Source organism: Protopterus annectens, chromosome 4.part1, assembly GCF_019279795.1.
Source record: "Protopterus annectens isolate FY-2018-M chromosome 4.part1, PAN1.0, whole genome shotgun sequence".
NCBI classification, from domain to species: Eukaryota; Metazoa; Chordata; order Ceratodontiformes; family Protopteridae; genus Protopterus; species Protopterus annectens.
This window is the reverse complement of record NC_056734.1, coordinates 629,145,685-629,173,300: the sequence shown is the minus strand read 5'-3', so window position 1 is coordinate 629,173,300 and position 27,616 is coordinate 629,145,685. Positions and strand designations below refer to the sequence as shown.

General features: G+C 41.7%; 1 protein-coding gene across 1 annotated transcript in view; it reads left to right on the top strand.

Annotated features, from left to right (window-relative positions):
- The window catches only part of PIK3CA (phosphatidylinositol-4,5-bisphosphate 3-kinase catalytic subunit alpha), a 1,902,358-nt gene that overhangs the window by 171,192 nt on the left and 1,703,550 nt on the right, over positions 1-27,616 (top strand). The window contains exon 2 of the mRNA XM_044070443.1: positions 25,988-26,093. The gene's annotated coding sequence lies outside the window, so the exon portion shown is untranslated. The remainder of the gene's footprint in view (positions 1-25,987; positions 26,094-27,616) is intronic.

Below are 27,616 nucleotides of genomic sequence, written 5' to 3'. Positions count from 1 at the left end.
ACTGTACCGTTTTTACTTGAAAGCACCCAGTGCTATCCTCTGTGGCTGGAACTGTAGCAGTGGCAGTTTAGGCAAATGAAAGTCTAGTGATGCAACCTGCAATGCCACATACTCTAACCCTGCATGCTAAAGAGGATTTTGTTGGCATACTTCTTCAGCTAGCTCTGGCTCCCATCCGATATCAATCTTTCCCATGATTATGATACATTCCTGTCACCAGAAATATGTATATTCATCACTGACAGAAACCCCTCCCTCCTGCATTGGGCAAGGTGGCAAAGTCACTCTTTCCTTCTCCTCTGTTCCTGGCTAATCCAGTGCCCAAACTGCTATTCAATTTTGGGTTTCTGGGCCATAGTAAGGGCTCCATCTATCTACACCATGGAGTCTTCCTGCTTATTCTTTTTAGCTGTCAGCACTTCTGCATCTAGCACCATCAACAGCTGCCAGTAACCAAGCAGTTAAAGAGCCAAGACAAAAACAGCAGACTAGAGAGCTTGACTACAAAACGTATCTAAATATGGAACAGTGTGACACCTTTGGAAACACCAAGTAATGAATGTATGTTTTAAAAACACTTTTATATTATTCATGAATAAAAACTTTGTGTTTGTAGCACCTAGGAAGGCATTGCTTGTGTATGCTTTATGTTAAAGTATGGTGATGTGTAGCGCAAATAGTAGTATACAAAAACTGAGAGTACAGTACAGTACAGTTGAAACTGAAGAGAAGAAACGAATTGGCATGTGTTGTGTACATGATTTAAAAAGTCAGCATTTAGTCACCTGCTGAATTGAAGGAGGTTGTAATTTTGCAAGATATAATTGTCACTTTGACCGCACAGCAGTAGGGTGATGCCAGACTGTGTTAGTTTACAAACAGATGCACCATCTGCTAGAGACTTTAGGGGCAGGGGTCCAAATGTCATCTGTAGCTAGCATTGCTTCTATATAAAAATACTATGCAGTTGTATAAGTTAAGAGTAAATAATTCCCAGTCTTAAATGTTTTCTGGATTTCATCCTAGTTTTTTGCCACCTTAAAGGTGTTCAGGCCTTAACAAATCTGTAAAGTCAGACTGCTGTCAAAAAATACAGGACTTTACATTGTTTCTGTAAAACTTTAAAGAGAATTGTAATTAAGGAAACATTATTTCTCACTGAGTGATACAAACACAGATTTAAAAAGTTGCATTCTGAAACTTCTTGCAACTCTCTAACATTTCATAAAAGTAATTTGCACCAAAAATGGGCATGCAGCAGAAGATGCACCAGAGGTTATATCTTTGTAATAGTTAATTTTTCTGCAGATTACAAGTCTGATACTTGGGAAGAACATTGTAGTTTGCTGTAATAGCTATGTGCATGCTACATTGATTGTTCTGTCAAAATAAAATACTTACTCATTTATTTATTTTCTTATGCCTGCTTTATATTATTCAAGGTCATGGTGTCTCTGGGGGTTCCTATTACCTGAGCGAACGCTTAGGTTAGGGAATACCTAAACGTCGATTTGGTAATAGTGGAAGCAAAAAAACTGCACACGGCCGATTTAACGCAGGGAAATAATTCCCTTGGTAGTTATGCAGATTTTGCACCTTTTCCCACAGTAGAGCGATCTCGGAGTTGGTATATTTAGTTAGGAAGAGGTGGGAGTGAAGCCCCCCCCCCACTTCATTTTGGTTTAAATTTTTATTTATTTATTTTTTTCAGCCAAGCAAATTCATTCCCTATGTTAAATCGGCCATTCGTTGTTTTAATTTTTTGATATTACCAGATTGATGTTTAGGTATTCGCTAACCTAAACATTTGATCAGGTAATATAGACACGTCTCTGGAACCTCTTCAAGCAAACTGTGCGTGTAAGACAGTTTGTTGCAAATGATTAAAGCTATATGTTGCTACAGTTAGGAATGGAACCTGCAACAGTCTCGGATGTGGGGTCCTATACCGTCCTTTTCTTCTGTGCTGTGCAAATCCCTTACCAGATATTGTTCTCAGGATGCCCCTGAAAATGGACCGTGTGTCCAGTGGATTGTCAGTTAAATAAACAAATGTAATTTTCTATAAAAAAAAAAAAAAAAAAATATATATATATATATATATATATATATATATATATATATATGTATAGTGTGTGTGCATGTGTGTATGCATGAGCGCATGCATGTACACACTTACACATACTCTCTCTATAGATACGTATGTGTATACACACAAACTCGCTGTCTGTTTTAGGTAATCATTGTCACTTTCATTTTACTCTAGTATTTTGTAGATGATTCAGTGACAGCTGAACCATTGCACAGTTAAAAAAAAAAAAAAAAAAAAAAAAACCCCAGAGATTTTTTTTTTCAGGGGTATCCCCCCACACACAGACACCTTCTGTGTCTGTTAAGTATACTAACACGAGATACTTAATCAGCTGCATCTCTAAATTTATTAACTTAAAGACTGCAAAATAGATGTTCATGTTTCACTGTTGCAGTCATTACATTTGGGTAATCCTGCTGGCAGGTTGCTCTCAGTCGGCCTGAATTCCAAAGTCCTGGGTCCTGCGTCGGCTGCTGTAGCCCCTTCCCTGATGTCAGGTAGTCAGGGGTATAAAAGATGCGGCCGACGCCATTTTCTTTAGTCTTTCTTGCCGCACGATGCCCGAAGCAGAAGCAGTTCGCAAGTGACGGTCGGCCGACTCCTGAGATTTTTGTGTTCGAGTTTCAGATCTGAAGTCCTCAATAAAGCTAAGTACCCCATTGGGAACTTTATTCTTGCTCCAGACCGATGTCAGAAAAAGTAAATAAATAATTGTATTTCTTGTGGAAAGCAAATACCTCATAAGAATTTTCATTCTTACTGTATTCCTTGCCTAGGCCCTGATCACAACATTTCTGGTTGTCAGTTTTGTGCTAGATTTAACCAACGCACTATTAAGCGTCGGTATGATTTTGCTTTAAACTATTTTGGACGCCGGTTTAATTATCCAGAAATGTCGTCTGATAGCCATCCGACTACCGGAGTTCACAAAAAATGCAAAGAAAAGGAGAGAGACAACCGAGGCCCAAAACCAACGATGAAGCTTCTACTAAGCCAGTCGCCGGTTCTCAGTGAGGTGTTTTCACAGCACCTGACGCCCGCTACTTTAGAGTCGCAGGCCACTGCCGACTCCCACGTGGAGTTGGCCATGCCACTGGAAACTCAAGGTATTGGAGCCTCGGATACAATTCCTTCAGATGGGTCCGGAGCAGCTGAGCAGGCACCGGCTTCTGAGGGTGTATTCAGACCTAAACATCTTTACATTAAACCGACTTCAGCTTCAAAGGCAGAGACTAAAGCGCCTTCTAAAGCAAAGAAACAAACTCAAGAGCCATATGGTCAGGCCTCTATGCCCAAAAAACAGATGCTCAAAATGGCCGAAGACTTGATTACCTTGATCAGGGGTTCCCATCCCCCTTCTGATAAGAGGCCTAGGCAAGAGACTGACTATGAATCTTCAGATCAGGTTTCCATTTCTTCTGATATCTTTTCTGATCAGGAATATTCTCTTTCCCCTATGAGGATTCTGATGCTGAAGAATCTATTCCTTCAGCTTCTCCTCCAGAGGGACTATTCTTTTGGGGAAACCTTGCATACCATGAGGGAGCATTCCCACTGGGAGGGCCATGATGTTTCAGAATCTAAAAAGAGGCTCAGGGATTTCCTTCTACTACCCCAACACAGGCCACTAGCCATTCTACCTGTGTTAGACATTGTAGATGATGTGTTTTCAGAATCTAGTCTTACCCCTGACTCCTTACCTCCCGCTCCAGTTAAGCCTGACGGATATTACAGGGTTCCTGACTCATAAATTCCTTTTTAAAAACCCTGCTGCAGACCCAGAAACTATTTCACAGGATCCTAAAGGAGTTAAGACTTCCGCTGCAAAAAAACCTACCCCCTCTGACATAGATTCTAGGGCACTGGATAGATGGGGAAAAAAGGTTTACACATCTGCTACCTTGGCTATAAGGGCCTTAAACTGTCAGTTTCATATGCTCAAATATCAGCAACATGTCATGGCATTGCTTAAAAACAGAAAATGTTGTTGAACTCTGAATGTGCAGAAAACAAAGAAATGCAGGATTTATTGCATGCAGCAGAACAAGCTGGAAAGCGTACTTTGCAATGTGGTTTTGATTCTTTGGAGGCCTCCTGCAGGGCTGCAGTTAGGGGTTCTGTAATTAGGAGGCATGCTTGGTTAAAGGAACAAAATCTGCCGGATCATGTCAAAGTTAAATTATTAGATGCACCTTTACAGCATGATACTTTGTTTGATGTTAAGGCAGAAGAGGTGTTAAAGAAAATGGAGGACAAAGCTAAATCTATGCAAACTGTCTAAGATTTTTTTACAAGTACAGCCACCTAGGTTTAGTAGACACTGGCCTACAAAAAATTGGTCCTTTCCTGTGTCAGACAGACCTCAAAGGGGCAGATCCAGATGCCCTAGAGGCAGATCCCAGGCGCAAGGTTCATACAGGTCAAAGCAATGGGGTGCTTCTACCTCCAAAGTTGGAGAAGACAAATCACAACCATACAGGAAACAGTCCCAATGACTTCCCCCTGCCTGCACCAAGCACTTATCTCCTGGTAGCACCCTTAGGGGGAAAATTAGCACTTTTTTATCAAAATTGGCACATCATAACCCAGGACAAGTGGGTTGTAAATATTGTGTCACAAGGCTACAAGTTCCATTTTCATACCCTGCCAAAGGCAAACGGCTGGCCAGATCTGCCAAAAAATCAATGGGCAGAGGCACAAAAACAAATCTCATCCCTCATGGACATGGGAGCCATTCAACAAGTACCAGAGCAAGAGCAGAGACAAGGATTTTACTCAAGACTGTTCTTGGTACCCAGAAAGGACAAGGCCTGGAGGCCGATACTGGACCTATCTATTCTGAACACATTCCAGGATATACCAAAATTCAATATGTTGACTTTGCAACAGCTTCTACCCATGCTGGGCAAGAACGCTTGGCTTGTAACTTTAGACCTAAAAGAGGCATACCTGCATGTCCCAATCAGACAAATATGCAGAAGATACCTCAGATTCAAGGCTGGCTCAATGCATTACCAATTCTCTGCACTGCCCTTTGGCTTATCTACTGTGCCCAGGGTCTTTACAAAGTGCCTGGCACTAGTAATTGCATTCTGCAGACAAAGAGGAATACAAATATATCATTACATGGACGACTGTCTAATTCAAGCAGAGGACAAGGACATTCTTCTACAACATCTGGCGTTTGTGAAAAGACTTCTAACATGCCTAGGGTACACAGTCAACGAAAATAAATCAAAACTAGTACCCTCTCAAGAGATAATATTCCTGGGTGCAAGCTTAAATACAATTGCCCAGATGGCTTATCTCACGCCAGACAAACAAAGGCAACTGACTACCTATTTCAAAATGTTGGCAACAAAGGCCCAGTTATCTGCAAGAAAAATTCTGCAGGCTTTGGGCTTTATGGCATCCTGCATCCTACTAATTCCATATGCAAAACTGCATATGAGGAAACTTCAGTGGTACCTGAAAAGTGTTTGGACACAACATTGCCACAGCCTGGAAACTGAGTACTCTCATTCCCTGCCTGCAACAGGAGTTTTGATGGTGGACAAAGGCTTGTCACCAAAACAAGGGACAGCCATTCATATTACCCCCAGCCAGGTGGACACTAACAACAGATGCATCAGATTATGCCTGGAGGGCCCACATGGCAGGAAGATGCATTCAGGGCACATGGACCTCAAAAAAAATTCATCTACATATCAATCAAAAAGAGATGCTAGATGTTCAAAATGCCCCGACAGCCTTCAAGGACCTACTTCATCCGGGACAACTACTGATAAAGACAGACAACACCATGGTCATGTGGTATATAAACAAGCAGGGGTGCACACATTCTTACCCCCTTTGCAGACTAGCCATGACTTTGTTGGACATAGCATTGACTTACCAAGTACTTTTGCAGGCACAATTCCTGCCAGGAAGGAAAAATACTCTGGCAGACTAACTAAGCAGAAACCTCATGGATCCCCACAAGTGGCAACTGGATCCACAAGTCTTCAGCATGATAACAAGGACATGGGGATGCCCAGACATAGATCTATTCGCCTCCCCTCACAACTACCAACTAAAAGGATTCTGCACAAGGATTTATCACAGACAAGCATGGAAAGTGGATGCCCTATCAGTATATGCCTTCCCCCACTGCCTCTCCTCTCCAAGGTACTCCTAAAGGTCAGACAGGAGAAGCCAAAGATGATACTGATTGCCCCAGACTGGCCCCGCCAGTACTGGTATCCAGTACTAAGGAAGTTGTCTCAATGCCCAGCTTGGACCTTACCTCAAATACCTCATCTGCTGTCCCAGCAAAACAATCAGATCCTGCACAGCCAACTCAGGACTTTAAACCTGGCAGCATGGTGGATAATGTAGTCATACAAAACACACTTCTCAGTAAAGCTGTGATGGATGTCATTTTGGAAGCCAGAAGGCCTAGTACTAGAAAATGTTATGCTGGAAAATGGAAGAAATTCTGTGCTTGGAACCAGGCACAAGGAACTGATACAGCTGTGCCAAATATTCCTCAGATTTTGCAATACTTAACTGAGATGCTGGACAAAGGCCTATCTTTTTCATCTATTAAAATTCATGCCTCTGCCATTTTGGCTCATTACAATACAGAGCCACCAATCTTTTCTCATCCTTTGTTAAACCAGTACCTCACAGGAGCCAAAAATGTAAGGCCTCCAAGGAGATCACCAATGCCTGCATGGGACCTCAACTATGTCTTGGAAAAACTCACCCTGCCTCCTTTTGAGCCAGCTGCTACTGCTGATATAAAGTTTTTATCTTGAAAAACAGCTCTGCTCCTAGCAATAACTTCTGCAAGGTGAGTTTCAGAGCTACAGGCACTCATGGCTGTGGAACCTTTCTGTCATTTTTTATCCAGACAGGGTCTGTCTGAGGACAAAACCCAACATTTATGCCTAAGGTGGTGTCCAGTGTGGCTTTTAACCAAACTATTCATCTGCCAACTTTTTATCCAAATCCACAGAACAAGGGGGAGAGAATTTTGCATTCTTTGGATGTACACAGACAGCTTAAATTCTACTTGGACAGAACCAAAGTTTTCAGAAAGACAGAGCAATTACTAGTGGCATATGCTGCAGGATCACAAGGAAAAGCTATCTCAAAGCAGACTATTTCAAAGTGGATAGGCCAATGCATTCGTTTCTGCTACTTACACCATGGCAAGCCAGTGCCCAAAGGCATTAGGCCACAGTCAGCCAGAGCTGCAGCCACTTCAGCAGCCTTTTTCAGGGGAGTACCAACCAAGGACATTTTAGAGGCAGCTACTTGGAGTTCAGTGCACACCTTTACAAAGCACTATCATTTGCCACTCTACTCTAAATCCAGGGCAGGCTTTGCCATTGCAGTTCTGCAGGGCCTCATAGCCGCTCCTAACGCTGTTTAGCTCCAGCCTCCCAACCATAGCTTTGGGACTCTACCCAAATGTAATGACTGCAACAGTGAAAGACGAAGAACATAGTACAGTTGTGTACACTTACCATAAATGTAGATGTTCGAGTGTATTCACTGTTGCAGTCCAGGTTTCCCACCCGCCATCCCCCTTTTCTTCTGATGGAACCTATGTGGTGTATTTGCTTGTAGAGGAAGGTAAATTTTATATTGGTGCATGTATTTATATATATATATATATATATATATATATAAATTTTGGCTACCCTTTTAGGGGGCACCTGACATCTGGGGCAAGAAAAACTAAAGAAAATGGTGTTGGCTGCATCTTTTATACCCCTGACGACCTGACGTCAGGGAAGGGGCGACAGCAGCCGACGCAGGACCCAGGACTTTGGAATTCAGACCGACTGAGGGCAACCTGCCAGCAGGATTACCCAAATGTAATGACTGCAACAGTGAATACACTCAAACTTCTACATTTATGGTAAGTGTACACAACTGTACTTTATCTCTACTGTTACCCTGTACCTGTTAATGACGTATTACAGTTTCTTAGCATGTAGTGTTTGATATAACATACCCAGTGAATCAGGCCTTGATAAAATCTTGATTAGCAGACTAAATTGCTCAGTAGATGCATACAGATGTAAATACTTCCATCTAGGTGTATTTTTACATATACTAAATACAAGCAATTTAAGATCACCATTTCACTTCTTGGCTTGTTTTTTGGGTATATGGAGAAAAAAAGATATAGACGCGAGGACAACATGTAGCACTCATTACAAAAAGATATCCAAGCAGCGGTACTGAATCAGAGAAATGTATGCTTTGAGGGCTTGAGGCTGCAATGCTAACCCCCTCTACTGTTGTGCTAATATCAGTACTAACAAAGTTATACAAGTGCTAACTGATTTGAAGGTTGACAAAGCTCATGGACTGACGAGATCATAAACTGCTTTCAGATCTTCTGTACTGGACATTTGTTTTCAGTGGGCATTGGGTAGATAAAATGTGTTTTTCTGAAAATATAAAGCTGTTTGTTTAAATGAGTAGAGTGGAGATCTTTCTCTCGTAGAAGGAAGGCCAGACTAATTCTGGCAGGATTGCCTAAAATGACAGAAGGATGACGTATCTCACTACGATCAAGCAGGATGATTACAAGAGAAAAGATGAGACAATTAAATCTTCCCTTTTTATCTGAATGTTCCACTCTGTCATGTCTTGTTTAACCCTGGAAGTAATTAATGTCAGGAAATGAGAGGCAGAACAAATCCTAGATGAAGCAGCAGAACAACACCTAGATGGGACAGTGGCGGGGCAAAGTACCTCTCCTGAAAAACTGTATTTTTTTTTTTAATAATCAGCTTATCTTGTATGAAGATGTATTTTCTTATTTTCATACATAGCCAAGTAGTTCATCCATCCCAGGCTGCCTGATGTGTCCTGAATCACATATACTAATGTTTTAATTTTATGTAGCGTTGTTGCCTCAGTTAGACGTTGCCCGTTCGATTCTCAGAGCGTTTTCTGTGTAGCGACATGCGTGAATGGGCGTTCCTTCGTTGAAAGTTGTGCGTTAGGCCCGGCAAGCCAGTACGTAAAAATCTACCGCCAATCATTAGCGGACCGGAGTTCCGCTGTGGCGACCCCTAACCAGGAAAAGCCGAAAGACACAAATAAAGTTAACCAGGTAGCCACTGGACATTAATGCCACTTTTTAAGGGCAACCCTGGAGCACTATCTAATCAAGTGACTTTCTTATAAGTTGCACAGTTTGCAAATGGAAGTTAAGGAAATCACACCCAGGATATAGGATGAAGCTCATTGGCAGCTGATGACCTTAACCTTGGGAGGTGCACTGCAACTGTAGCATTGCATTAAGGTACGGAACCAGTCTTTACAGTAGACCTGTCTCCCAACAGTGAATGTTGCCAGACCACACACAGGCTATAGGATGAAACTCATTGGCAGCTCATCGTCTTAACCTTGGGAGGGCAACTGCAAGGCAACTACAACCTTAAGATACAGAACCAGTCTTTACGGCAGTCATGTTTCCCAGCAGAGAATGTTGCCAGGCTACTCACACGGAAAAAAAAAAACTTTTTATTTGAAGCTAACTGCATTGAGCTGTTTTGCCTGTACTGCAGTTTTCTACAAAGTTGGAGCTCATACCATGGCCAAAATGGCTAAAGTACAGTGAGCAAGTGCAGACGGAGGATGACTGTCCGAGTCGTAGATAAAGGAATGTGTTGCCTTGTGCTTGTAAGGTCATGTATGGATGTAATTTATAACATTGTCCGTACACAATATGCTTATAAATATAATGGAGTTTGCTGTATTAAAAGACAAAGTAGTGGAAGAAATTCCTCATGCCATCAGCAAGGTAACCACCGTGAAGAGAAGACTACATCACTGCACAAGTGCACACTGTCTCTAATTTGAATCTTACTGAGTGAGTGTCACGTATAGTAGCACCATTAATTTGTTGTGTATTGAGAACATAATCGCTGTTCATAGAGTAATTTAGTAAAGGTGCTCAAAAATGATCACTTAAGACATTAACAGAAAAGAAAACACACCATATTAACGTTTTTCCATTTACATACACTATACATCACATATTTTTTTTCTCTGTTTATCATATTTATGTGAACTATATCCTTCCAAGCTTGGGAAACTAACCCGTATAGCTAAGGCTACTGAAGCAGTGATGATTCAAACATCTGTTGTAACGGTAAGTTTGTTGCAAGTCCAACCTTACCTAAATTATTGAATTTCTACCTTACCTCCTGAATGTTAACCTGCATGTATTGTTCCCACAACTTCCATTTATTTCTGAGTAATTTCCTTCTGCTTTCTAAAGGTCCATCTTCCAGTTCTTTTATCTCTTTTGTAACACTTAGTACTTTAAAATACAGCTGGTTTCCATTTTCTTCTTCTTCTTCTTCTTCTTTTGGCTTTTTTTGGCAGTCAACAGAATTCAACCTAATAAGATCTTACTTTGTGTAGGTAATTCAGATTTTTGTGTCCCAGCTCAAAAGAATCATTTCCTTACTTAGAGCCATTTGCTCACCCAGTATTTCTGATAGAGTACTGTGTAGGGAATTTTTAAAATCTACCATCTCATTGCATTCCCAAGACACATGCTCCCAGTTAACTTTTTCTTCATCACACCTCCAACATTTGCTGTCTACCTGAGGAAAAATTCTTTGAAGTTTGCTTTAGGTATAAGAATACCTATGTAAACACTTCCAAGCAAAAGTCCTAAACCTTCTGGACTTTGTTGCATACCTTGGAGCCATGCATATTTCTTCACATTGATGATGTTCATGTTTCACCATTGCAGTCATTACATTTGGATTATCTGCTTGCATTAGCCCTCAGTCAGCCTGATCAACAAAGTCTTGGGTCCTGCGTCGGTTGCTATCCCTTCTTCCATGACATCAGGTCATCAGGGGTATAAAACATGCAGCCAACGCCATTACATCAGTCTTTCTTACCGCGCGGTGCCCGAAGCGGAAGCAGTTCGCAAGTGCCGGTCGGCCGACTCCTGAAATTTTCGTTGTCGAGTTTCAGAACCGAAGTCTTCAACTAAAGCTAAGTACCCCGTTGGGGAAACTTTTTCTTGCTCCTTACCGATGTCAGCATTATTTGTGGAAAGCAAATACCTCCTAAAGATTTTCATTCATACTGTATTCCTTGCCTAGGCCCTGACCATGACGTACCTTGATGTTGGTTTTGTGCTTTATTTAATCAGCGCACTATTCGTCGTCTGTATATTTTTGCCTCTAAATGTTTCGGTTCTCTGTTTAATTATCCAGAAATGTCGGTTAGCCATCCAACTACCGGGATTTTGAAAAAATGCAAAGATAAAGCATAGACAGGCCGCCGAGGTCCAAAACTTCCGATGGCGCTTCTCCTAAGCCAGTTGCCAGTTCGCCGGTACTCAGTGAGGCACTTTCACAGCCCCTGATACCAGCTACTTCTGATTCGTAGGCCTCTACTGAGACCCTTTCGTAGTCCGGTATGCCACGAGATGCTTCAATTATGTAAGCCGTGGATGTCTCTACTTTGGATGAGTCTAAAGCCGCTGTGCAGGCACTGGCTTCTGAGGGTGTATTCAGGCCTATGGACTTGCATATTAAACAGACACTTCCGTCTTCATTTAGGCCTATATCTTGAACCATGCCTAAAAAAATTACGCCCAGGCCACATGCTCAGGCATCTATGCCTAAAAAACAAATTATAAGAATGGCTGAAGATCTTATAGCTCTAATTGGGGGAAGCCAACCTCCCCTTTCTAAGAGACCTAGGACTGAAGTTGTTTATGAATCTTCTGAACAGGATTCTGATTTTTCTGATTCTTCTGATTTTTCTGATTCTTCTGATGATCTGGATTTGCCCTTATCTACTTATGAGGATTCTGATGCAGAGGACTCTATTCCCTCTGCTTCCCCTCCAGAGGATTTTTCTTTTGGTGAAACCTTACATACTCTAAGGGAACATTTCCACTGAGAAAGCCAGAATTTTTCTGATTCAAAAAAGAGACTTGGGGATTTCTTACTCCTGCCTCAGCATAGGCCTTTAGCTATTCCTCCTGTACTAGACATTGTTGACTATGCTTTTTCGGAATCTGGTTTGGCCCCTAATTCTTTGCCTCCTTCTCCCAGAAAACCTGACAGATATTACAGGGTTCCTGATTCACACAAGTTCCTTTTTAAAAATCCTGTTGCAGATCCAGAGACTATTTCACAGGGACTCAAGGGCATTAATGCTTCTTCTGCTAAAAATCCTACCTCTTCTGATGGAGACTCCAGGGCACTGGATAGATGGGGTAAGAAGGTTTACACTTCTGTAGCCTTGGCCATTAGGGCTTTAAACTGCCATTTTCATATGTTAAAGTATCAGCAACATGTTATTGGATTGCTTAAACAGAAAATGATGGTGATTCCTGACTGTGCGGAAGATAAAGAATTACAGGATTTAATGCATTCTGCTGAACAGGTTGGAAAACATATTTTGCAATGTGGATTTGATTCATTAGAGGCCTCTTGCAGGACTGCTGTTACTGGGTCTGTGCTCAGAAGGCATGCTTGGCTTAAGGCGCAATCTTTGCCTGATCATGTTAAAGCTAAATTGTTGGATGCTCCCTTAAATCAGGACCGCCTGTTTGGCAACAAGGCTGAGGAAGTTCTTAAAAAGATGGAAGACAAAGCTAAATCTATGCAAACTGTTAAAGATTTCTTACAAGTTCAGCCTCCTAGATTTAGTAGGCACTGGCCCTCTAAGAAATGGTCCTTTACAGCCTCTTCTGGGTCTTCTCAAGCCAAACCCAGACACAGCAGAAACCCCAGGTTTCAGTCCCAGGGGACACACAAGACTAAGCAGTGGGGGGTTTCCGCACCCAAATCCGGGAGTAGTAAGATCCCCCCCCCATGGAAAACTGTCTCAATGACTTGCTTTTAAAACTTCCAAGCACTTCCCAACTGAATGCTCCTTTAGGCGGAAAGATAGATCTGCAGACCAAAAACTGGGAACTCATTACACAGGACAAATGGGTTTTAAATATAGTGTCCCAAGGATACAGATTTCACTTCCACACCTTACCAACACTAAGCGGGTGGCCAGATCTACCCCCAAATCAGTGGGCAGCGGCCCAAAATCAAGTACTCTCTCTCTTAAGCATGGGGGCTATTCAGTTGGTACCAGAAGAGGAAAAGGGACAAGGTTTCTATTCGGGACTTTTTCTGGTACCCAGAAAAGGCAATACATGGCGTCCTATCCTGAACATTTCTACTCTAAATACCATTCTGGTGATTCCAAAATTTAAGATGCTGACCCTTCATCAGCTGATTCCTATGCTAGGCAAAGATGCATGGTTGGCAACACTAGACTTAAAAGAAGCATACCTGCACATCCCTATCGGGGAGTCTTGCAGAAGATACCTATGCTTCAAAGCAGGCGACATGCACTAGCAGTTCTCTGCACTGCCCTTTGGCTTATTTACTGCACCCAAGGTATTCACAAAGTGCCTAGCTCCAGTCATTGCATTCTGCAGGCAAAGAAATATTCAAATATGTCCATACCTGGATGATTGTCTAATTCAGGCGGAAAGCCAATACATACTTTTGAATCATCTGGCCTTTGTTCAAAGGGTACTGACTTGTCTGGGGTACACCATAAACAAAAAGAAATCACACCTGGTACCCTGTCAACAAATTATATTCCTGGGACCAGGCTTGAATACAACTTCCCAGATGGCTTTCCTCATGCCAGAGAAATGGATGCATTTTACAACCTACTTCAAAACAAGTGGCCACAAAAATCCAGTTATCTGCAAGGCAAATACTGCAGACCTTGGGGTTCATGGCCTTCTGCATTCTTCTAATTTCACATGTAAAGCTGCATATAAGGAAACTGCAATGGTATTTCAAAAGCCTATGGTGTCAACATTCACAGGATCTAGAAGCTATGATTCCTATCATACCTTGTCTACGCATAGAGTTCCTTTGGTGGGCAGAGGCCTGCCACCAAATCAAGGGACTACCATTCACACTACCCCTTGCCACCCAAACCTTAACAACAGACTCATCAGACTATGCATGGGGGGCTCACCTGGCAGGGAAGTGCATTCCGGGCAAATGGAATCCAAGTCAAATGCACCTACAAATAAATCAAAAGGAAATGTTAGTTGTACAGAATGCTGACAGCCTTCAAGGACCACATTCTTCCAGGACAACTAATGGTAAAGACTGACAACACCACGGTCATGTGGTACATAAACAAGCAGAGGGGTACACACTCTCTTACCCCCTCTGCAGACTAGCCATGGCATAGTGGAACACAGCCTTGAGCTACCAAGTGAATCTACAAGCTCAAGTCCTGCCAGGAAAACTAAATACACTGACAGATGAACTAAGCAGAAACCTCATGGACCCACATGAGTGGAAACTGGAACCAAGGATTTTCAACATGTTGACAAGCAAATGGGGAGCCCAGATATGCACCTGTTTGCCTCCCCCAGAACCATCAATTGGACAAATTTTGCACAAGGATTCCCCATAAAGTAGCTTGGAAAGTGGATGCTCTATCCTTCAGCTGGAAAAACCTATCAGTTTATGCCTTTCCTCCTCTGCCTCTGCTCTCCAAGGTACTACTAAAGATCAAACAGGACAAGCCAAGGACGATTTTAATTGCAACAGACTGGCCACGCCAACACTGGTACCCCCTCCTACGCAGTGTCATGCTTGGCCCCATGGCATCTGCCACAGACGCCTTCCCTGTTGTCTCAGCAGGAGAACCAGATTCTGCACCCTCAGCTGCAAACTCTGAACCTAGCAGCCTGGCTAATTACCTAATCTCTTCTTTACCACCCCTCAGTAAATCAGTGATGGATATCATTTTAGAGACTAGGAGGCCTAGTACTAGAAAATCTTATGCTGCAAATGGAAAAGATTTTGTACCTGGAACCAGTCTCAAGGGATGAGCAGAGCAGTGCCCAATTTACCTCAGATTCTGCAATATTTGACTGAGATGCTTCATAAGGGCTTGTCCTTTTTCTCCATCAAAATTCATGCCTAAGCCATTTCAGCTCATTATAGCACAGAGCCTCCCCTCTTCTCTCACTCACTGCTCAAGCAGTTCCTCAGAGGGGCCAAAAATTTAAGGCCACTGAGGAGAGCTCCAACTCCAGCCTGAGGCCTTAACTTTGTCTTTGAGAAACTCACTCTTCCTCCTTTCGAGCCAGCTGCTACTGCACAGTTAAAATTCCTTTCCTGGAAAACAGCTTTCCTTTTAGCAATCCTTTCTGCAAGAAGGGTATCCGAGTTACAGGCTCTTATGGCAGTGGAGACTTTCATCAACTTTCATGCGGACAGGGTGTCCCTCAGAACCAATCCCTCCTTCATGCCCAAGGTGGTATCCAGTGTGGCTCTTAATCAGTCCATTCATTTGCGTACCTTCTTTCCTAACCCACAGAGCAAAGGGCAATGGATACTGCACTCCTTAGATGTGCACAGACAACTTAGATTCTACTTGGATAGGACTAAACCTCAAAGGAAATCTGAACAACTGCTGGTGGCATTTGCTGCAGGGACAGAGGGGAAAGCTATTTCAAAGCAAACCATTTCAAAATGGATAGGCCACTGCATTCATTTCTGCTATAAACACCATGGAAAACCTATCCCACAGTGCATAAGACCCCATTCAACTATGGCCTTTCTTAAGGGCGTCCCCACAAGGGACATCCTAGAAGCTGCTACCAGGAGTTCTGTATTTACTTTCACCAAGCATTATCATTTGCCAATTTTCTCTAAATCGAGAGCTGGTTTTGCCACTGCAGTCTTGCATGGCCTTATAGCTGGTCCTACTTCTATTTAAATTCCTCCTCCCATCCTTAGCTTTGGGAATCTACCCAAATGTAATGACTGCAACAGTGAAACACAAAGAACATAGTACAGTTGTGTACACTTACCATAAATGTAGAAGTTAGAGTGTATTCACTGTTGCAGTCCTGGTTACCCTCCCTGCAGCCCCCTTTCTTCTTTTGGCTGTACCTCTAGTCTCGCTTACTATGCTCAAAAAGCTTTTTGGTGTATTTGCTATTTTGTTGGAGGTATATCCTTGTATTATAGATTTAATTGCTTCCCATTAGGGGGGCACCTGACATCTGGGGCAAGAAAAACTGATGTAATGGCATCGGCTGCATGTTTTATACCCTGGATGACCTGACGTCATGGAAGAAGGTACAGCAACCGACGCAGGACCCAAGACTTTGTTAATCAGGCCGACTGAGGACTACTGCAAGCAGATAAACCAAATGTAATGACTGCAACAGTGAGTACACTCGAACATCTATTTGCAGTCTTTTCTATTGAGAAATTGATAACATTTCCTTTCTCCTTCTCATGTTGGCTTAGTTGTTAGAATACTTTCTTCTACTTTATGAATATAATATTCTGTATGGTTGTTATTCTCCTTAAGGATATGCATACAAAATCCCACTCTCCATTTATTTCTTAACCCCCCATCATACTCTTTCTCCATTTTCAGTTATAACCTTCTGCTTGTATTATGTATGTGAGCCTCAACTTTGTAGGTTTTAAATATACCTTCAAATCAGGTAATCCTAAACTGCCTTGTTCTGTTGGAATGGTCAGCTTATCTTTTGCCTTCTTCCCCTCCCAGATGAATTCCTTCAACTCTTTGTTAATTATAGTGTATAAACATCTCCTCTGGTTGATAAAAATATGCATGACTCTTATATAAAAGTAAAGGGGCTAAAAACATTTTCACTACTTGTATGTTACTATCCATATGAATAAACAGGCATTTCCTGTTCGCAATGTTTGTATTATCTTTTATTTATTCTCTTCCCACATATCCTTAGATGCCATACCAAAAGCCTTCTTAATCCGTACTCCTAAATACTTCTTCTTATCATGTCTCCATAAAAATGGATATTGCTGAACCAGTTCATGTGTGGGTACATAATTTACCGCTATAGCCTTTGTTTTATTTTCATTAATTTTCTGACCTAAAAGACAAAACTGTTTCAAAATGTTCCACAGTACTGAAATGCCCTTTTGTGGATTTATTGGGTATAAAATAATATCTGCAAATAAAGCTAAATTTTCTCATTGCCATACTGACTATATCTTTGCATTTCTGAGTCCCTTATTTTCTTTGCCAGTGGCCCTAAATATAAAGTAAATAGCAAAACGGAGAGAGGTCACCCCTGCCTGGTTCCTCTGTTCAAGCACAACTTATCGATGATGAGCCCACCCACTTTAATTCTTGCCCCCCCCCGAACTTACACAGAATGCACCTTTTCAGTTAAGAAATCTTGCTGTGGAGCTCCAGTCCAGTTACTTATTTGTACTTTTATAAAATTAATACAGTGTGTTCCTTCCAGTTTCTCTGGTACAGCAGAAAATCTTTTTTCTGAACTTTCTAACATTGCAATTTTTTTTAAATCTAGGCTGTTGAGAAGCCTCATACATAGCCTTTTCTTCAGTTCAGCATCTGAAGATGTTGATTATCAGAATAGATAATTCAAGCTTCTTTTATTTTCTTCAGCCTTTTGAGTTGGTATATTCCTTTAATGTTTCATTTATTTTAAACACTTTTGAGTTCATTTGATTTGTTTTTTCCTCTAAATTACTGGAAACCATATCCTGTATCAAAGCTGAAACTTGGAACTACCCTTTTGCTGAGCAGCTGCGGGATTATTCCTAGACAGCATTTTTTCTTGTCCTTTTTCTGGTTGAGTTTCTCTCAGGTTCTCCAAATTTCTTCTTTGTTGACATCCAGGCAAAGTAATTACTAGGCAGTAACTGAATATTACCTGTACTGATAGTTTCAAAGGCCCTTTTTACTCCGCTTCTGTTTTCACTCGTGGAGATCTAAACCCGACCTGTAAATCTGTGCAGCCATCTTGGAATTCTCCCTTTTTAGGGGTTTTCTTGAATCACAGAGGAATTCAGGGTCTGCCACATAAAGTAGAAATCCGTCATCCTAAGGTCCAACTTTTGTAAAAGCCAGTGGAAGATGTAGGATAGCCTCAACTATTGTATTGTTTCCACAAACCAGATTGTCCATGTGAAAAATCCAGTGGTGACTAAAGGCCTCTTGAAGCCAGTGCTAACAGCCTATGAATACGGAGCACCCAGTATTGCTGTGTTTTCAGAAGAAGTTTGAGTTGTGCATATCAAGTATATAGGAATGAAAGCAGCTTATTTTTTTGTCCTGGAGCCTACCCATTCTTTGATGACAGATGGCTTGGGCACGCACATTGCAACCTTTTCAGTCTAGAGATTTAGCTTCCCCCATGCAAAGGGGTATGGAAAGAAACATGAAGGAAATGTCCGCAGTCCTGATAGCCCTCAAGGCCTTGACGAAGCTGTGGAGTCTTTGTGTCTTGTAGTTCAGCACAGACAGCACCACAGCAATGTGGTACTTGAACAAGTACGGAGGAATGAGAATGTATCTATTATGCTTGAACTGCATTTATGCTGAACAGATTGGTAATGCAGATGGGAGAGTTTAAAACTCGATCTAGCCTGTTGCTGAGGGTAATGTACGAGGTATCTGTCCTCCCATTCCAGCAAAGTAGTTGGTGAACTGAGCAGAATGCTGGCAGGGAACAATGTGTGGAAAAGGAGTAGGACAGCCTTTTGGCAGTTGACAGACAATTGTTGCGTCTTTTGCGGCTGACTTCTTTCTGTCCCTGAATATCCATCAATTTCTGATTTATTACATAGGGCTGCCATGTGTTTGGTGTGGAAGATGGATCCCTTTTTCTTCCAGTGCTGACACTGTCTCCTGTGCTTTCACTCAGTGCCACAAATGGTGGAGAAGATGCACATCTCCAATTTGTTCTGGTCCTGCTAGGACACTGTAACATAAGGACTAATCATCTTGGCACCTTTTTCTGTGGCAACGGATTCCCTCACAAGCTTGAGCTACTACTCCCGTATTCCGAAGTGCCTTATCCTGATGAGAGCCATCAAATCTCATTATCACCACTGTAGTCTCGATATCTTCAGACTGAACTCGAGCTTTAAGGGTAGAATTAGTAGCAATATCTTCAGGTAAGCAAACCTCTTTTTTTTTTTTTTTTTTTTTTTTTTTTTTTAGCTCCAAGTCTTAACTCCCCTTGTTTCTTTGCTTTCACTCTGACTACAATTCCTTGACTTTTCCCTCTTATTCCCTCCCCTTTCCTTGTTAGAAACAAACAACAACAAAAAAAAAAAAACTTTGATTCTTTTGAAACAGTGTTGAGTGCCTGGGATATTAGCAGTTTTCTGTGTGTGTGTGTGTCGTATGTTTTTCTGCCCCCCCCCCCCCCCCCCAGCAATGAACAATAACCTGAAACCATGTTTTGAGGTCTGCAGGACATGAGGTTATAAGTCGTAACTTTCCATCACAGGATCCCCCTGAGATGTGTGTTTGGGAGTGGGACATATCCAAAGCAATTGTTCAATTTGCAAAAATTTCATTTGGTTTTGAAGGGACTGTTGCCTTCCAAGTCTGTGCTGACTGAGAATAGACTATGTAGGAGTGAGTCTTCAGTAGGACTGAGTCTTCAGCTAGAGCTTCTTAGTCCAAGAAGAGAAAAGAAATGAGCAAGTAAGAGGATTCTGATATAGTAGTTGTAGCTGTTCTTGAGAAGTTTCCTCCCACTAAGGTTCCAAGACCTACTCCTCCTCCTCCTAGATCAAGATCATCTTCTGTGGCTCCTCCAGTTAGATCTTCTCCATCTCTCGACAGGAATTGTCAGGAACTGCAACCTCAGTGCCAAGACATAGGGCTGAGAGTTTTTTCCTTAGAAAAGAGCTGTCCAAGTTCCTTTCCTCTTGGCCAGTTGATTACATCTATGTTTAGGTCCTGGAGGCCCCTTTAGAGCCCTACCCATGTTGATTGGAAGCAGATGATGTTGGCCTTTGTGAAAATTCAGCTTTAGTATTGTGTCATCTCAGCCTCCTCATTGTCTAGGGTGGCTCAAGAGAACTCTCTTCAATCTTTTTCTTTTATTCCTCCTCTGACTGCTATTTCTGCTTCTGTAACAGTGGAATCAAAGCCAGCATCTATGACTGCTCCTTTGGCATCAAGGGATACCTCTTCCTCCACTCTTAGGCCATCATTATCAGTAGCTGCTTTGATGCCAGGACTCACTTGGACCTAGGGCTCAGTGTCGACCATTTGATGTGAAATTTGACTCCAGTGTTACTGTTGTCCTTGCTAGTGTCTGATTTTTTTGGTGCTGAAATCATAAGTCATTTGGAAGGGTCAGTGCCACCTGTGCTGTTTTGTGGTGTTGCTGCAGCCACATTGGCATCACTATTTTGCAGAGTATTTTGGGTGAGGAGGCTCCTGTCAACATCTCAGTGCAGAGGAGACCACTTCTTGGATGTTTGCAGGGGAAAAATACAGGATACATCACTTCTGCTCTGTGACACTATTGAGTCAGGAACTTGTGTCTAGCCTTTGTTCTTCCTGGGGGACCGATTTTATAAGCCTATGGTATGGAAATCTATGATGACTTCTTCTCAATTAATTTCAAATAACACCCCCTCCTCCGTCCCCTAGGAAGTTCTTAGACTCACCTTTGGAGTCTCCTTCCCTACATACATATTTTGATAGTGGGTCTCCACAAAATCCTTTCCTGAGGAAACTACATTCTGTGAAATACTGGAAGTGATGAGAGAGAGGGAATCATGATCAGCTGACCTCACCTCCCCAGAGGAAGAAATTTTGCAGGAGACTTAAAGTCCTCTCCCTCAGCAGCCTGTGTTGTTTTGCCCCTGGCAAAACTGGAAGATACGACATTCAACAAAGCATGGAAGGAACATCATGCCACCAATTCAGTACACAAGAAGCCAGATAGAGTGCTGAGAGACCCCAAGGATAGACAGCACTGGTGTAAAGTCTCCCTTGTAGACTCCATAATTGTCTCCTCTGTCACAATGGACGACATCCCAGAAGATGCTATAGGCTATCCATCTTCTGAGCAAGGATTTCAGGATGATGGATAGATTAGGGAAGTGCACACATGTCAAATTGCTTCTTAATAACTTTGAACTATGTGGTGCATATGGCTACGTTTCAGTGAGAGATGGCTAAAAAGTTGCAGACAGTCTGAAACATCTGCCTGCTGGTAAAGTAAGAACCTAGTTAGAAACCCAGAAGACAGCCATGTCTTCTGTTTCATCACTTGCCATGCATCCTACTCTTATTGCAATGGATGGTGTAGCCTGAATGCCAGGTTCAGGTCTTGCCATGCGAAGACAGGCTTGGCTGCATCTAACTGATTTTGTGGATAATTTCAAGGTAAGGCATTTAGTCAGGGCTTATTTTGATGGCTCCCCTGTATTTGGGCAAAAGGTGAGAAAGAGAGAGAGACTGCTGTACTGTAAGCAGGATAGCATAATGTTATCAGCTGTTGGGGCCAAAATTTCAGTACCTCACTGATCATTCCAAAGAAATGAAAAAAGTTCCAAGAACCAAAGTTTTACGTTCCACCAGTATGATAGAGATTCCCAGGACAGAGGAGAATTCCAGTTTTGCCGTTGCCCTAGGGACAGAGATGTAAACCATCAAGGCCACAGAGAAGCATTTGGAGGCTCTTGACAGTATCCTGAGCAATCGCCAACTGTTCAGCTGTGGGTGCAGTAAAGGGAACTCTGTCTCTCTACCTCAGCGAGAGGTTTACCATCCCATTCGACAGATGGATGAGGAATACTATATCCAAAGGCTACTTTGTTCTCTTTTTAGAGATTCCCAATACTTTGCTGTCTTGTCCACCATCATTATCACCCCATCAGATGAGGGCAAGAAAGCAGGAGGTTGTAGCTCTCCTTTGAAAAAGAGACATCAGGAGGTTCCACAAGAACAGAGAGGGTTTGAATAGTACTGAAGGTTGTAAAAAAATCACTGTCAGTGAAAGTCCACACAGTAAAACAATACGCCCACTCTCTGTTCACTGCACTAAGTGTGAGGATTCACTTACTGCTCCACAGTTCTTTGATAAAACTCTTTTTTTATTTAATTAATAAAACAAATGAATGAATGAGTATAAGGTTAAGCACTTTCATCTACATCATAGTAGACTTCTTCAGAACACTTCCACTTGTTAAATAATTGATTTTATACATACTCCTATCCAATCGTAACAATCCACTTAATTACATCAGTGAAACAATTGAATGTTTAAAGTGCTCAGATAATTTCCTTCCTATTACAACGCATTCTATTCTATGCTCTTTCCTTATAATGTACTTTAAGACAATACTACTCTTCTAAAACAGAATTTAAACATTGTAAACTACTTGTGTTACTTATAAATTCATTCATAATAAATTAAACCTCGTTTGAATACCAAAGACATTTAAAAAAACTTTAAAAATAGGAACTTTTAAAAAGTGTAATTTGTCTGAACAGACTTGGGTTATCAATGTAAACCTTATAATATCGTACTGCCACGATGAATTGTATTCCAGTTTGAATGATATAATATTTAATGTGTATTCTCTAATTTAGGCTTAATGGAAATACTTTCATTTAACCCAGGGTAAACATATGCATTTAACAAAATCTGCCATCTAGTTCCCCTTTCCCCTAATCTCTTTCGTATATTACCTTCCCTAGGGTAAATTTTAATGTACTCTAATATTCCAAATTTGAAAATGTCACAAGTTGTGCTGTCAACAAGATGCCTGTACAAAGTGTTTTTCGTATCCTTCTTCCTAATGTAGTACCCGTGGTCATATATTCTGTTCCTTAAGCACCTGTCCGTCTTACCTACATAGTAACACGGGCATTTTGTGCACTTAGCTAAATATATGACTTGTTGGGTACTGAAGATTGTGTTGCTGCCCAAAAAGACACGAGATATGAAACCTTATCTTGATCCAAGTTGAATAAATCAGTACATGATGGAGTTGTTTTGGATAGTTAAAGCGCAGTCTTAACTGCCTTGTTTGCAGGAGACAGACTGGATGTGCTCTTTGGAATTCCAGAATTCATGCCCACACATCAAAGTAGCAAAAACTTCAAGGAATTTCCTGTGTTTCCAGATGGGAGCCAGTTATTATCGGATCAGAGTTCTACCACAGCCTCCCGGGTGCTAACCAAATGCATGGCCCCCATCGCTGCTCACATTCGATTACTAGGGATAAAAGTTTTCCTTTACCTTAATGACAGGCTCATAACGGCCCCAAATATGTAATTACTGATTATGGCAAGGGTGTGTCTACCTTGGGTATCATTGTCAATTTGGACAAATCCCATATATTATTGACTCAGTCTGTGTTTTTCATTGATGTTTTAACATGACAGAACAGAAAGCAAGATTGCCTACCAGACAGAATTGCTTCAAATAATCAAGGAAGTTAACAGCCTCTTACACATATCAACTTCTTCGTTATCCATGGTTCTACAGATACTGTTACTCATAGTTGCCACTATTCAGATAGCTTTGTTAGCAAGACTGAACATGAGAAGCCTGCAGTGGATGCTCAGGATACAATGGGATCAAGCTTTTTAACTTTTGTTGAACAAGATCAGGTTGTCGAAGGTCTGCAGAAAGGGTCATTTATAGTGGATGATACTAAAGAATATGTCAGAGAGTATACCCTTTATGTACCCATCCTTGATTACCATTGTGACCACAGATGCATCCATTCTGGGGTGAGGGGCATTACAGCAACTGGACGAGGCAGGACACATCGACTCAGACAGAGGTCAAAATGCATATCGGTGTACTGAAGATGAAAGTAGTCCTCTTACTGTTGCAGGCATTTCAGGACCAGCTCCTCAGGGCATGATTGCCATACATTCCAACAACATGGCAGTACTATAGAACACAAACAAACAAGGAGAGCAAGATGTTCTCCCCTCTGTAGAGAAACCATGGGACCGGGACATATCAGTTGCACTGCTTTCTTGTGTTTATTGTGACAAAGCAAATACCGGGGGCATCCAACATGATTGTGGATAAGTTGAGCAGACAAATACTGCTTCCTCGTGGTTTCCTGTTGCGAAATCAGTTTAGAATGCTTTTCAGAGGTGGGTCTGTTTGCTTCACCCTTCAATACTACATGCAGAGATGTTTTTCAGCATTATCCCTCTCCTTCAATACTAAATGCAGAGATGTTTTTCAGCATTATCCCTCTAGAAGAGCTGTCGCCAAGAGACTCCTTTACCCATGATTGGTCTCCTTTATACCTTTCCCTCTTTTCCCTCATATCCAGATTTATTCAGGGGATGAATGGCATGACATACCTAGCTTAATGTATACATTGTTTCTGGAACAGGCTGCCCTTGCCTGTTAAGCAGAGTACTTCCTTAGCAGCCTTTAAAACCAAACTGGATGAGTGATTGCAAAATTTCCCAGGATTATGTGAAGAATGTTTTCTTTAGTCTCCCAAATAATTGGGTGATGTGGCTGAGCTTTTTGATGGTCATCTTTGGCTATAACCTGTGTAAAAACCTGACTGTAATCAAGTCACTTAACCTTACAATTCTCTCAGGTTGCCATTGGAAAGGGCTTGGTTAACAAAGGATCTTGTTTGTTATCATAATTTGTACATCTATAATGGTAACCTCCAACTTATTTTTATATTCAAAGTCAGTCACCTTTCTTCACTACTAGATGTACTGTAGATCTCTGTATTACTGTGAAAACAACCTTTACACCATCCAAGGCTAAGCTTCTCACAGCTTGTGTCAACTTTTCAATAATACAACATCTTCATGTACAGGAGTCAACTGTCTACTCCAAAATATTTCCACCCACTGAACTGGCTTGGCCTAGGCCAAGGAAGAATGGGATGCACAGAAACTGTTCCTGAAACTTTTTTTCAGAGCTGTTTGACACTATTCACTCAGATTAGTTCAGTGTAAGATTTGTTATGATTTTGCTAAGTATTTTGCATCTTAGCTAGTGTGTTGTGGCAGGTTACCATGCATAAATGCAATGCACTAGTGATTAATATTAAAATGCAATTGTTAGTGTGAGATTGTTTTGGCTTGCAGTTTTAGATCAGTTTAAGTGTACTGGAGAGTTAGTCACCAAAGTACAGCAGTCTTGATGTAGTATAAAGTAACATAGGTGTAGGGACACAGCTTTTCATGTCAGTGGGGACCAGCAAACGTTTTTGAGGTTCAGTGTCTGAGTGATCAGAGTCTGATGATGGCTCTTTTTAGTACAATTATTACTCCATTACATTTTAGTAATTAAGATGTTCAGGCAAAATTTGGTCACAGTATTGCAGGGTAGTTTTATACAGTTGTTCTTCATGGTAATGAAAGGTCATCTAAAGAAAGCAGTACTGTTATTTTGGATGGTTAAGATAGCTGGGTAGCTTTACTGTTTACAGTGTAGCACATTCAGAGTCTGCAGTATCAAGTAAGCTAACACAAAAGTGATCTGAGAACAGTGGGTAATCTAGATTGACTGCTCTGTACTTTTGTTATGTTTTTAGCTGTTTGAGTTAATTTATCCCACTTAAGTGTAAGTATAAGAAAAATAGCTGTCTTGTGGCCCTTTTGAGTACTTTGAGTTCACACTGGAAAGTGCAGAAATGCAGTTGTGTAGGAAAACTACATACAACAGATCTTTTTCTTAACTGTTCCTTCTGGTGTCACGTTTGGGGATCATTACATTTGTGTTTCCCCATTTTTTCCAACCTGCTTAACATTTCCAACCATAATTTTCAGAAATTAGGTGGATTTTATTTTTTTTCTTAATACTACTTGTGGCTTTTAATCGGACAGTGCTGTCATGGTATTATATTTTCTCACAATATGGGAAAAAGAGCACAGTGGAAGTGCAGTAATATAGTTTGTATTTCATGTGTCTTGTTTATGTTTTATGATTCAGATATATTTATTATGCAATGTTTTTGTGTTTTCTTTTGTTGTACCTGTAACAACATTTGTAATGAATGTAATATGTTGACACAGATCACAGATGAAAAAATGAAAAAGAAGCTGATTGTTATGAAGAGGCATCGCTTTTTTATCCTGGGGCTGGAGTGACGGTAGTGGACTGCGCTATAAGAAGAGCTTGGTAAGGCAAAGGTATTTAAACTTCCATGGATCGGTCTACTTACCCAGACTGTTTCTTATAAATGTTCATGAAAGATGCAGAGACTTTTTTTTTAATGCTTTGGTTTCCAGAGCCTGCCAGCAATCAGTCCGCAGTGATGTACTTACTGCTTGGTGAGAACGGTCTCCATCACTTTCATTCCCACAAGGCATGAGCTGATCATGAGTCTGTCATCTATGCATCCTTCAGGATGTATGGAAAGCTGGTCTAGGCTCATGGTGTAATTGACCATTATTCCATGTGCAATTTAACCAAAACTGTTTCCTCTTAATGACAGCAGTCGCGTGACCTTGGTCTCCACCAGTAGTTTAACAACAGCAGTCTATCTAGGCAGGTGCTCTGCCCTATTCCCTCCTCCCAAGAAAGGCAAGCTGAGACAAGCCTGTCTGCCCAACCCCCACCCGTCTCCTCCAGTACATCTGTACTTTGGGCATTTGGGTCATGCTCAGTGTTCCATCAGATGTCCTTCATGGATGCATCTGCAGTCATAACAAATGGGTTGTCCTGTCGTCAGGCAGCCCTTCGGTCGGCCGGATTCCAAAGTCTGGGTCCGGCTTCGGCTGAGGTCGCACTTCACCCGACGTCATCTCTGCTGGTCTTCGGGTATAAAGGCATCAGCCGACGCCATTTTCCTCAGTCTTTCTTGCCGCGTGGCGCCCAAAGCAGAAGCTGTTCGCAAGTGCCGGTCGGTCAGATCCAGAGATTACTACTACCGAATACTACTTGAAGACTTCTAAAAGCTAAGTACCCCGTTGGGGACTCTTTCTTGCCTCAGCCGATGTCAGAAAAAGTCAATAATTGTTTAACTTGTGGGAAACAAATACCTCATAAAGATTTCCACTCTTACTGTTTGCCTTGCTTAGGCCCAGACCACGACGTAGCAGCCTGTTCGGCCTGTGCTTCCTTCAACCGACGAACGCTTAGGCGTCGGTCGGAGTTTGCTGAACAGTTTTTCGGCTCAGATTTTGCGTACATTATGCCGTCGGATCCTCCGATTACCCATATTGTTAAAAAACGCAAAGAAAAAGACTGACACTCGCGGTCCGCGGTTTCGGCCGAAACCATGGTTAAGCAAGCCGCGAGTGTCTCTGTTTCGGCCGAAACCGAGAAAACTGGTCAATCTTCAGCCGAATCCATGACTACTACTGAGGCTTCTGCTACCTTACCTGAATCAGCCTCAGATATTTTGCCTACAACTGTGGTTCCTAGTGATTTATCAGACACCATCCCTTTACATCTGTACTTTGGGCATTTGGGTCATGCTCAGTGTTCCATCAGTTTTATTCCATGGAGCTGGATTCCCCCTCCCCCTGCTTTTTAATTTCATACTCTCATTCATTTACTGTAAGGGGCTGAAGCAGCTTTATTTTGTTTTTCTGATCCATTCAGGACCTTTTGTTTTTCTATAGGTGGCACACTTCCCATTCTGTAACAGGTCTTGTAGAGAGGTAGAGCTGTATCATATAACAGAAGGCTAACAGAAT